This window comes from Microplitis mediator, chromosome 5 (assembly GCF_029852145.1).
Source record: "Microplitis mediator isolate UGA2020A chromosome 5, iyMicMedi2.1, whole genome shotgun sequence".
Taxonomy (NCBI): domain Eukaryota; kingdom Metazoa; phylum Arthropoda; class Insecta; order Hymenoptera; family Braconidae; genus Microplitis; species Microplitis mediator.
In genome coordinates this window covers 3,736,445-3,750,271 of record NC_079973.1, presented here as the reverse complement: position 1 = coordinate 3,750,271, position 13,827 = coordinate 3,736,445, and the positions used below count along the sequence as shown (strand labels likewise).

Here is a 13,827-nt window from a genome sequence, read left to right as displayed (position 1 = left end):
GTTTCGCTGATTCATCCGGATATTACTTAATTCACCAAATTATATTAAGTGGTTTAATCTCAATTCATTGAAAAGTGACCGGGTAATTGGTTTTTTAACAATCGATTTACAAATTTATATATTTTGAAAATTATGTAATCGAAATTCTGATTTCAATATTTTCTTGAAGAAGAAATAATTAATGCGGTAACAAAGTATGAATGAATGCATAGATAATCTCTTTTAATAAAAATAATGCACTTGATTATCTACAACTGCATTATATTATCTTATCAATTACTTGTCACTCTATAACCTTAAAGTTTCTCAAATTATATAAATAGCGAGTATGCTCACAATGCTTCATGTTAGTAATTCACTTAACGATATAAAGTAAGTGACGCTAGACCATTTGTCAATTTTTATAACTTTTAATTTTAAAAAATTTTTATCTCTCAAAATTTGATTTTAGACAATCTCATTAAATTCATTTTTAAATGATTAAAGATATAATTAATTACATTTAAATATATACTAAAAATCAAAAAAGCCGAAAGGTACAAAAAAAATAATTTAAGATCTATGTAAATCTAAATAGATCTATTGGAGATCAATGTCGATTTAAAATAGAAAAAAAAGTAAATCTACGTGATCTAATCAAATTTTGTCAGATTTAAATTGTTTTTCTCCGAATATGTCTTCACTCACTGAAAATTTAAAGTTTATAAAAATTTTCCCTAAGTATCAATTTTTCATGATAAATAATTTTGTCTATTTTTTTTTCAGTCAAGTGATCAATCCAACAAATAATGATGAAGATTTTCTTTTTAATTTTTATAATAGCATTCATTGCTACTGAATTAGATGCATGCAAAGGTGGGGGTGATCATGTAAGTGATTGAATCATATATTTTTTCTTATACATTTATATTACGTTACAAATTGTATCCAATAATTAATCGAATTAGTTAGTTGGCCTATTGACTAAATAACGGTTACACGAAAAAAAAATATTAGTTAATATTACTGAGATTCTCGTCAACATTGCGCCTAGACCGAATCTCAGTAAATATTACTGAGTAGAACGTAAGAAATTAATAACAGATGCATTTTTTTGACAAGTGTCTTGTGGTTTTTTAAGGTTTAGGTAGTAATTTTAAATAGTCAAGCAGTATATTTCAACGGTTAACTGTCAATTATAGCAGTGTAAACATTAAAATCATAATTTCACTAACTGAAACGACATTAGTTATTGAACATAACATAAATAATTAGAAGTTGAACTACAATTATTGTCAATCATTTTTTCCGTGTACCATATGAATAAATTTTGCTTCTAAGCCGAAGGCGAGTGGTGACGTTATTCGTGGATTGTATAAAAATCATTAATTTATCAATCGTACACGGAAAAAAAATAATCAGTACCAGCTACTACAGGCAGGTAAAGCCAAACGTTTCTTTTCCCCTAGATGCGGGGAAAAACAATCAATCACCTTAACCGGTGAACCTAATGGTGAAACCGTCCCCGGAGGACGATTCTGAGTGAATAAAGTAGATTTAAGTTAAGATACGGATAATTTGCCCTATGCCGTGGCGGGTAAAACGTCCGATGGAATCGACATATCGTGTTAATTTTAGATTCTGGGGCCTCTCCCAACCTTATTAAGTCTAGTTATGTTGAAAATAGTAGTAAGATAGATAGATAGATAGATAGATAATAAATTTTATTCGACCATGAGATCTTGATCACCTGTGGCCGTTCAAAAAACAATATTTACATTAGTTTTGCATGTATAATTATAATATAAACAATAAAAATAAAAATAAAAATAAAAATAAGAAAAAGAATAAGAATAAGAATAAGTTCCACTGTCAACTCGTGTTTTCTGTCTCAAAAAAGTAATTATATACAGCACTGCGAAATTCAATGAACGTAGAGAGAGATGTAATGCTCGGAGGAAGTGTATTCCAAACGCGAATCGCAGATACAATAAAAGATTTATCATAAAATGCAAGATGACTGGTAGGTAGACGTAAATAGTCCTGCCTTACATCTCCCCTACGCAGCATTGGCTGTAGAAAAACTAATTCATTATCGAATAATTGACCCTGATTCATATAAATTGCTTTATATAATAAGCAAGATAAAAAGAAATTTCTCCTAGTTTTTAGCGTTATCCAACCTAGTCTGCGATAATATGGTGTAATGTGCTCAAATCTACTAACTTTAAAAATGAAACGAACGCAAGCGTTAAGCTTTCTTTGTAATTTACATTGTTGAAGTTGCGTTATATTAGTGTAGATTGCAGCACAGTAATCAAATATTGGGAATATTAATGTCGTAACAAGTTTAATTTTAATTTCTTCGCTAAAAACCTCATTATTCATTTTCAACTGTGCCAGAGTTCTCATACTGCGCTTACAAACATCATTTATTTGTTCATTCCACGATAAAGTATTATCGAGAATTATTCCTAGATATTTTACCGACTTCACAAATTCGATTACAGTGTCATTAACAATAATGTTATTACAAAGCATACATTCATTACTATTGACATTATATGAGCTACCAAAAATTACAGCCTTTGTTTTCGCAGCATTTAGTTTAAGATCATTTTCATCACACCAACTACAAATTACTTTAATTATATTGTTAAGCTCACTAACACGATCATTAATGTCAGCAATATTACAAGATAAATAAATAACAAGATCATCCGCATAGAATAAGTATTTGCAGTTAAGTAATTTCCCAAGATCAGAAACGTATAGAGAATACAATAAAGGGCCAAGTACACTACCTTGAGGAACACCTCTTTGTATTGTTTTCCACAGTGATGTTGTGCCCTTATTGTTATCACGAACTGATTGTCTTCTTTGATCAAGATAAGACCAAATCCAAAGAATAGAGGCTTCAGAGAAACCCATATTCCTTAACTTATTTATTAATTTAATATGACTAACAGAATCAAACGCCTTACTAAAATCAAAGAAGACTGCAATTGTGGTTTTCGAGTGATCAACTGCGAAACGAATATCATCAATTAGTCTAACAATCGCTGTTTGAGTATTCATACTCTCTCTGAAAGCAGTTTGGTATTTATCAATGTAATCATTGTCAACAACATATTTCAGAATTTGTTCGTATACACATCGCTCTAGTGCTTTTGATAACGTACATAAAATGGATATTGGACGATAATCCGAAAATTGTAATGGATCACGTATTTTTGGTAGAGGTACTACATATGATTTTTTCCATAAATCCGGAAATTTACAAGTTGATAACGAAAAATTAAATAAGAATGTGAAGATATTTAAAAGATACGGTAACAAAATTTTATAGCTTTTTATTGAAAATCCATCTGGACCGATAGAGTTAGAGCTAATTCGCATTATTGATTTTTTAACCGTTTCATTATTAATATCTTTAAAGTTAAATTGCGACCTCAAATTATTATGTAAAATATCATACGAGTTATTTTGAATATCAGTAGTAATTAAATTATTATAATTATTGTTATCATTATCATTCGTTATATTAATTTGAGCACATTTTATAAAATATTCATTTAATTCATTAATATCAATATTTAATGCACGATCATTTTCTCGATTTTTAATAAGTCCTAGATTTCTAAAGTCATTCCACAAAGATCGCGAATTATGTTCACTTAAAAATCTTCTTTCCAAGTAAGTCTTCTTTTCCGCTGTAATACGTTTTTTGATTAGTTTACGTACATTTGAGAATTCAGTATACGCAAATCCTGTTCTTTTGAATATTCTGTATAGTTTGCTTCGACGACGTTGAAGTTCTTTAATTTCATCAGTAATCCAGGGTGCCGGTGGACGTTTAATTAATTTTGATTTAATAGGAGCGACTTTATTTAAAATATTATCCATCGATGTATGAATATAATCATTCATCGAATCAACAGAATCAAAGTCATTCATAGTAGTAATATCAATATTTTCGCACATCCTTCGTACGGCCGACTCATCAATATTACTCCAATTTCTGTATTGTATCATACGTTGTGTTTGTTTTGGTACAAGGTAGTTATATTCAATAGATATCAGGTCATGTCCCGATAAAAATGGTTCCATCGACTGTTCTGATGAGATAACTTGTGCTAAGATAGATAGAAACAATATTATGATCCATGACATAGCCAACATTCCGATTAATACTCTGGGCAGTATTAACCTTAGGCGTTTTGGTAAAACAACCATGTGCCATATTATCCCTGATGACATGGTAATTCCTCATGCCGGTCTGGTGGGATCGCAATTCTTCGCGACCCACGGGGCAAAAATTGATTATAAAAACAAAGAGCTGAAAATGTATGACGGAAAATTTCCTTTTCATCAGGCCAATAGGGTCGAGGATGGAGTGATATATATGCCACCCCGTAGTAAATCCACCTTCTCCATTAAAGTACAAAATCCTGAGGTTAGAAAGGGTTTTGTCCCAAAGTTAAAATCTGCAAGGGGGTATGTACTGATTGGCAATCGGTCGCAGCTACTGACTATTTTTTTCCGTGTATAAAGAGTATGTAGAATTTTACATCAAAAAGAGTTATAAAATACATTCGACTATTTTACACTACATGCCACGTAAAATTTACAATGTAATTAGCAGTTTAAAAATTCAGTAAATTTATTTATTGTTATTTCAAACTTTGCACTGAAAGTGTTATCTTTATTTACTTCTTTTTTAGTGTAACAAAATTTTTGAACCTTGTTGCAATCCCTGGTATTGCACTAATTGGTTTGGAAGAGGAAGGTGTGTCGAAGATTAACCAGTAATACGAAGTCCGCATGCAGATACTAACAGTCTTGCGGACATTTACAGAATAATGCAAGAAAGAGGAGTCGCAGGGAACAAATAATAAACAAGTATAAATTTTTTTTAATGGCCTCTAATAATATTCATCAATAGCTTTTTTTTTAAATTATTGTACAAAATTTTAAATGTTTACTTTTCAAGAGCTATAAGTATCTCAAATTCGTACGTTGAGATTATATGTAACATAAATTACATTATTCGTCTTCTTTATTATCCTTTTTCCTAAAAACATGTTTTTTCCTGCTCAGCCGTCTTTATCAAAATATTTAAATGCGAGACAAGTGCGTTACTGACTACAATTAATCAATTATTTTGCATTACACAGTGAAAAATATTGTGTATTTGTGTCGAAAACGGTTTGTGTTAAAAATTGTAGTGTGTTAAACTAACACAACGTTTGTGTCACTTTATTTTGTAACATAAAAAATGTGTTATACACTCTTTATTGACACATTTTGTGTGTTACTGTGGAATTCTTTGCGCCCTCTTGTGGCGATATTTCAACATAATCTTTATGTTAAAAAGGGGTTACACAAAGTTTGTGTCGAAAATTCAACACAAATTTTGTGTCAACTGTTTTTAACACACAAACTGTGTTGATTTTACACAATATTTTTTACTGTGTATATTGCATTGTTCCTCAGAAAAAAATAATTTAGACATACGTTGATTTACAGTAGGTCTACGGAGATATGATTTTTGCAAAAATAAGATCTACGTTACTTCTAGCAGATTTACAAGATCTAGGAGGATCTTATTGCCGAGGCTTTTTTTTAAGAGATCTATGATTTGTGGAAATTAACAGAAATCATCAAAAATCTCTGGTGACCTCTGTAGCGCTCTTATGAAAAATTCGTATTTGTAACTTATCGGTCTGCATAGATATGCATTAATCGAAATAGGTCACCAATCAAGTTTCAAATAAAAAAAAATTTCATTTTCTGTTATAATTTTAGTATATACCAGCATTATTGCCGATATACTAGGACTGTCTGTAATTATAAAGATATGAAAACATTGCTTGCAACAACAATCTACTCTTAACTGCAGATAATAAAAAATTCTATAATTTTCCTCATAATTTAGAACTATTATACGATAACAAATAATATATGCATACTTTTTATTATCACAAATAATTATTTTAATTATCCAAAACTACGTCATTCTATCGAATAATTGCCGCGTTCTAAAAATAAAAGCCGTTATATGTAAGACACATCGAACTATTTGGAACTAAACGTCAACGTAAAGAACAGCCTTTTAGTAATTCAATTTGTTTTTTAGTTGAACTATCAATCCAGCAAGTAAAAATGAAGATTTTGTTTATAATTCTAATGTATTTAACTGCGTTTTGTGCTTCCGAAGATGCGTGTGAAGGTATAGGTGATCGGGTAAGTGATGAAATCATTATTTTTTTCATAAATTTATATTATATTGTACATATTCTATTCGATAACTTATCGTATGAGTAAATTGGTTTACTCAGTAAAGAACTGCTGCCACATGAGTATTTTTGGCATCCCGAGCCGAAGGCAAGTGGTGCCGTCATTCATAGATTGGCAAAAATTATTAATTCAAATTAATAATTTTCTTCATCAAAATGATAATTTATTAATCATAAATTTCAAAGAAAATGTAAAATACATCAGACTATTTTAAGCTATAGACAGGTTTATATTTGTAATAGAGTGATAACAGTTTTTAATATTTAATTACACCACTTTTTGCACTAAAATAGTGACTAGAAATTTGACACTTATAGAATGCAACTTTATTTTTATTTAAGACTTGGCACTAACCATCCCAATTTTTTATTTTTTATTAATGTAACAAGGCTAATAAACCTTGTGGTATGGTTACTATTGCAGTAAATGGATAGAAGACGGAACACCATCTAAATATAGTGGAAACCTAAACATGCAAACCTTCTCAATAAGACAATTTATAGAAAAATTAAGAAAAATATAGATAGCCCGAACTGGGAATCGAATTCAGACCAATTCGGTATCGCGCCGATTATAACTTTATGTTTATTTAAAACTTATAAGCTCTAGGAATTCTATTTTGAAACTTTGTTTTAGTGTCATGGGCTCACTCAACGTTGTTGCGACCCTTACTTATGCGAAGCTCAGCCTTTCAAATGGGGAGTCTGCATCGAAGTCGAAGCAACAACGAAAAGTTCATCTGTAGGTGCTCTCACTCAAGTGGACCTTGCTAGGATCTTCAGTGGAGATAAACTCAATTAATTGTGTTTATAAATATTCCAATCACCGATTTTATTAGTTTTCTAATAAATCGACGTTGAAATATGCACGTTTTCGTTAAAATTATAAATTAAAATACGATGTTATAAACAATTGTTGTTTGTATTTATAATTAATAAAAATTGTCTTAAATATTGAGACAAAAATAACGAACTTACAATTTGTTGCACAACTTAATTGCGCGGCAGTAGGATGTGTTCTCCTAACACTTACTCGATTCACTCCCCTATCAAAAAAGTCCACGTGGATTGCATAGGAACCCATAGGAATCCGTATAGAAAAGTATGGATTTACGTAAGTATCCACAGGAATCAATATAGGAATGTGTGGATTTATATAAAATCCATGTAGGAACCATGGGTATCTGGATTCCCATATAGGAACTTGGATATATGGATTTCTTTGTGGGAAATTCATACAGAAACTTGGGTTTCTGTATAAGAAATTTCTATAGAACCCGATGTATCAGGATTTCAATGTCTATCGGCTATTGATACGAGTATATGAATCTATGCTGGATTCCTATCGGAGACCATATGGAAGCCCATCCGAAAACGTCATGTGGGAGCCAATAGTTCCATATTGAAATCTAGGCTGGATTCCCGGATTAAATTCGGAGTAAATGCGGTGCGGATGACTGTATATTTATTTATTTATGCAGATAATAAAAATTTACTTTAATATTTTCTTTTCATAACAATTACGAACTATTATACAAAAAAACACTATAAGTGCATTTTTTTTATCACCACAACTAATTGCTTGAATTATTGAAGCATACAAAATAAGTTTATCCGATAATTGTCGCGTTCTGATAATAAAAGCCGTTATTTTAAAGATTTGTAACTTATCGGTCTGCATAGATATGCATTATTCGAAACAAATCACCATTCATGTTTCAAATAAAAAAAAAATTTCATTTTCTGTTATAATTTTAGTATATATCAGCATTATTGCCGATGTACTAGGACTGTCTGTAATTATAAAGATATGAAAACATGGCTTGTTCAACAATAATTTACTTTTAATTGCAGATAATAAAAAATTCTATAATTTCCCTCATAATTTAGAACTATTATACGATAACAAATAATATATGCATACTTTTTATTTTCACAAATAATTATTTTAATTATCCAATACTACGTCATTCTATCGAATAATTGCCGCGTTCTGAAAATAAGCGCCGTTATACGTAAGACACATCGGACTATTTGAAACTAAACGTCAATGTAAAAAACAGCCTTTTAGTAATTCAATTTTCATTTTAGTTGAACTATCAATCCATCAAGTAAAAATGAAAATTTTGTTTATAATCTTAATAACTGCATTTTGTGCTTCCGAATCAGATGCGTGTGTACTTAAAGGTGATCGGGTAAGTGATGAAATCATTATTTTTCTCATAAATTTATTTTATATTGTACATATTCTATTCGATAACTTATCGTATGAGTAAATTGGTTTACTCAGTAAAGAACTGCTGCCACATGAGTATTTTTGGCATCCCGAGCCGAAGGCAAGTGGTGCCGTCATTCATAGATTGGCAAAAATTATTAATCCAAATTAATAATTTTCTTCATTAAAATGATAATTTATTGAATGATACTGAAGTTGGCAGACGTCTAATAATTTTTGAATTTTTTTTTAAATAGTAAATCATAAAAAAAAAAAAAATTTGAAAAAATTGCACCTGTAGTTTTTTAAATTCTCTCCATGTACATATTTTTATTTTTGTTTTTTTTCTGATTGATTTGTTGTAAAAGAAACCCAACAATTTTTAATGATCTGCTAACTTCAGGATCATTTTATTGATCATAAATTTTATAGAAAATGCAAAATACATTAGACTATTTCGAGCTATATACAGGTTTAAATTTGTAATAGAGTCCCAGGCCAAAAATAAAACTTGTTTTAGACTTGGTTTACCAAGTCGAAATTTGGAGCCGTTTTTCTCAAGACAAACTCGACTTTTTTTAAGGAGATATGAAAACAATGAGTTTTCGTCTTGATTTAGACTTAACTGGCTTACTGAGTCACGATTTAAGACGAAAAAGTTGAAATCAAGTAGAAATTGACTTGGTTTAGACTTATTCGAAATAAATTATAGGGCGAAAAAGTCAAAACTAAGGTGAAATAATTTTTTCTGCCCTCCGGCCGGAAAGTGGCAACTTTCGGGCCGCTGCCCTGAACGAAGTTGCAACTTTCCGGCTTCGTCGAGCAGAAAAATAGTATACGCACCTTGGCCAGTAAAAAAGAAAGCCTCAAACCACATGTTTGTCAGCCTCGGCCAATAATTACATGTGCTCTGAGACTTTTCTTATTTTACTGGCCTAGGTATGTAATATACTATTATATATTAAGGCGAAAATTAGGCGAATAAGTACCTTTTTTTCGACTTGGTTCAGCAAGTCAAAAGTAAGGTGAATGACTATCGTGCTCGAAGTAAAGACGAATAAGTTGAAACTAAGATGAAAAAAGTTGAAAAAAATTCAATTGAAGTCGAAAAAGTCGAGATCTTATCGAAAAATCGTTGGCAAATCGATAACTTCAAAAGAAAATAAGGTGAAGCGAGCCTGAATCAAGTTTTATTTTTGACCCGGAGTGATAACAGTTTTTAATATTTAATGACACCACTTGTTGCACTAAAATAGTGACTAGAAATTTGACACTTATAGAATGTAACTTTATTTTTATTTAAGGCTTGACACTAATTATCCCCATTTTTTATTTTTTATTAATCTAACAAGGCTAATAAATCTTGTGGTATGGTTACTATTGCAGTAAATGGATAGAAGATGGAACAGAATATAACTTAATGTTTATTTAAAACTTATGGCACTAGGAATTCTATGTTGAAACTTTGTTTTAGTGTAACGGGCTCTCTCAACAATGTTGCGATCCTTACTCTTGCGATGCTAAGTTTCTAAAATGGGGACTGTGCATCTCAACTGAAGCAACAACGAAAAATCCATATGCAGATGCTCACACTCTAGAGGACTTTTATAGGATCATGGATCAAAGAGGAATTATTGCACACAAATAATTGTGTTTATAAATATTCCAATCACAGATTTTATTAGTTTTCTGATAAATCGGGATTGAAATATGCACGTTTTCTTTAAAATTATAAATTAAGATACGATGTTATAAACAATTATTGTTTGTATTTATAATTAATAAAAATTGTCTTAAATATCGAGATAAAAATAACGAACATACAATTTGTTGCACAACTTAATTGCGCGGCAGTAGGATGTGTTCTCCTAACGCTTACTCGATTCACTCCCCTATCAAAAAAGTCCATGTGGGATTGCATAGGAACCCATAGGAATATGTATAGAAAAGTACGGATTTACGTAAGCATCCACAGGAATTAATATAGAAGTGTATCGATTTATATAAGAATCCATGTAGGAACCATGGGTATCTGGATTCCCATATAGGAACTTGGATATATGGATTGTTTTGTGGCAAATTCATACAGGAACTTGAGTTTCTACACGGAAAGAAATTTATGGTAACTGTTCCTAGTACGTTTATGAAATATCATCCCATACCGTTATGGTAACGATTACTTGAAATTATGGGGTACAGGCCCATACTTTCTGGGAAAAGTTCCCATAAGTATCGGAAAAATTCTTGTCATTATGGTAACAGTTTCCATATTGCATGTGAAAGAATTATGACAATGATTACCATAATATCATGGTAATTGTTCCCATTATACTATGGTAAACGTTACTATAATATATGGTAATGGTTACCATAATATTATGGTAACGATTACTATAATATTATAGTAATGCTAACTATAATGTATATGGGCGCCATTCTTATAAACATTTAAAAAAAAACTGGTTACCATGCATTATGGGAACCATTCACGTAATATATTGTAATTGTTGCCATAAATTTCTCCCCGTGTATATAAGAAGTTTCTATAGAACCCGGGGTATCATGATTTCAATGCCTATCGTCTATTGATACGAGTCTATGAATCTATGCTGGATTCCTGTAGGAAACCATATGAAAGTACATCCGAAAACGTCATGTGGGAGCCCATAGTTCCATATTGAATTCTAGGCTGGATTCCCGGATTAAATTCGGAGTGAATGCGGTGTGGATGACTGTATATTTATTTATTTATGTAGATAATAAAAATTTACTTTAAAATTTTCTTTTCATAACAATTACGAACTATTGTACAAAAAAACACAATAAATGCATTATTTTTATCACCACAAATAATTGTTTGAATTATTCAAGCATACAAAATAAGTTTATCCGATAATTGTCGAGTTCTGATAATAAAAGCCGTTATTCCTACGGCACATCGGACTGTTTGAAGGTAAAGGTAAACGTAATAAACAGCCTTTTGATAATTACAGAATATTATTTCAAATTCACAAATCTACTTGCGTAAATTTAGGTAAGTACACGGAGAGAAATTTACGGTCGTCAATAACATAATTAAATTATTTTTTTTAGTTGAGCTATTAACCCATCAAGTAAAAATGAAGATTTTGTTTATAATTCTGACAATTGCAGTGTTTGCTTCCGAATTGGATGCGTGTCAAGATGAGGGTAGTTGGGTAAGTGAAATCACTATTTTTCTCATAAATTTATATTATATTGTACGTATTCTATTCAATAAATTATCGTATGAGTAAATTGGTCTACTCAGTAAAGAACTGCTGCCATACGAGTAATTTTTGGCATCTCGAGCCGAAGGCAAGTGGTGCCGTCATTCATAGATTGGCAAAAATTATTAATCCGAATTAATAATTTTCTTTATCAAAATGATAATTTATTGATCATAAATTTTATAAAAAAAATCTGAATACCGCCTGACTCTGCGGGCCAGCCCCAAAACTTCCAGCTACTCAGGGAGCTCGGAAACATTGTTACTTATATATTTTTGAGCTCTTCGAGCTCAAAAACTTGTTAGGTCGGTAAAACATAGCTTCACTGAAAAAGTATAATTTTTGTCCGACGATATCTTTGGAACGAATCAATCGATTTGAACGTTCTCGTTGGTAATCGAAAGGGCTCACTGAGAGTTAGAACTGATTATAGTTTGAGGTAAATCAGGCAAGTGGTTAATGAGTTATATGCAGAAAACCAGAAACAAAGAAATTTTTCAATTTTTATTCTTCGTATAACTTGTAAACTACATGACCGATCTACCCCAAAATCTGATCAATTCAAAGTTTTGGTGAGCTCTTTCGATTGCCACCAAGTACGTTTAAATCGGTTGATTCGTTCCAAAGATATCGTCGGACAAAAAAAAAGATCACACACACACATACACACACACACACACACACACATACACACGGACGTCCATCCGGAAATAGTCAGAATAGCTTCCTAGGACCTCAAAACGTCGACATCTGATGAAAACTCGATTTTCGAAAATCGGACCGAAACCACTAACTTCCCTTTTTTTGAAAATTTGCAATTTTCTTAGCGGGAAGTAAAAAAAATGCTTAAGACATTAGACTTTTTTAAGCTACACACTGGTGGTTAAAATTTGTAATAGAGTGATAACAGTTTTAAATATTTATTGACATCACTTGTTGCACTGAAATAGTTACTAGAAATTTGACACTTATAGACAATATAGAATGTAACTGTATTTTTATTTAAGATTTTACACTGACAATCCCAATTTTTTATTAGTGTAACAAGGTTAGTAAACCTTGTTGTGATGGTTACTATTGCGATAAATGGCTAGGAGACGGATTATGTTACTCAAGTACACCAACAGAAAATCCAGCCGAGAATGCCCACAGCCTACTGGACTTCTATAACATCCTGGAAAAAACCGGGCAAATCGGGAATTAAATGATTCATACGTAAATGCCATCGTATATTATTTTGTTGTATTTACTAATATCCCAAAAGCAGATTTTATTAGTTTTCTGATAAATTGGCATCAAAATATGTACTTTTTCGATAAAATTATACATCATAATACAATATTATAAATAATTGTCATTTGTATTTATAATTTTAAAAAAATTGAAAATAAACTAAAAACTGAAAATTTATTTAGTTTATTTGTATGTTGGGAACGTCGATGGCAGAAAGTTCAACATCAAGGACAAGATGTCTATAATTATACACGCAGAGAATTTGACGGTATTTTTTACATAAAAAATTAATAGAAAAATTACTATAGTCATGGTAACATGTGGACAGTATGGAATTATTGTACAAATTACCGATAATAACGTAGAAATTTTTAAAATACATCGAACAGAATTTACAAGGTACATTGTAATTTTTTTGACTTTATTTTTATAAAGATAAGGAAATATTAGGCAAATTTAAGTCAAGTTAACGACATTTCGTTTTTTTACAAGGTAATCAACGGGTACATTGACTCCCCAGAAATACTTGAACAGTTTAAATTTATCTACCCTAAAACGGGCCTACGACATAGCCGGCTACTAAATACTACAAAATCCTCCAAAAACTATGTCCGTTTTGGGCCCATCAACAGAATATCTAATTCGGTCAATTCTATTTGCTCGGATGTGAACTTCTTTGGTTGTCCCTACCCATCCTTTCGAACGTCTGTCAAAAAGCTGGTACTAAAATACAACGACTAACCACGAACCCCTCCACGTGCAATCTTTTTTATCTTTTTGTCTTTATTATCTTAGTGTAGCTATATTACAATCCATCGCTTAAAGCGTTATTTCGCCTGTTATTCCCTTTTCA

General features: G+C 31.1%; 2 long non-coding RNA genes across 2 annotated transcripts; both read left to right on the top strand.

Annotated features, from left to right (window-relative positions):
• The first annotated feature begins 317 nt into the window (after window positions 1-317).
• Window positions 318-7,258, top strand: LOC130668510 (uncharacterized). The gene is made up of 4 exons (XR_008990027.1): window positions 318-372; window positions 766-869; window positions 4,704-6,225; window positions 6,916-7,258. It is a non-coding gene; the product is annotated as an uncharacterized LOC130668510 (long non-coding RNA).
• A 4,146-nt stretch (window positions 7,259-11,404) lies between these two features.
• On the top strand, window positions 11,405-13,137 carry LOC130667832 (uncharacterized). Its single transcript, XR_008989908.1, has 3 exons — window positions 11,405-11,527; window positions 11,587-11,690; window positions 12,781-13,137. It is a non-coding gene; the product is annotated as an uncharacterized LOC130667832 (long non-coding RNA).
• The last annotated feature ends 690 nt before the right edge of the window (window positions 13,138-13,827 follow it).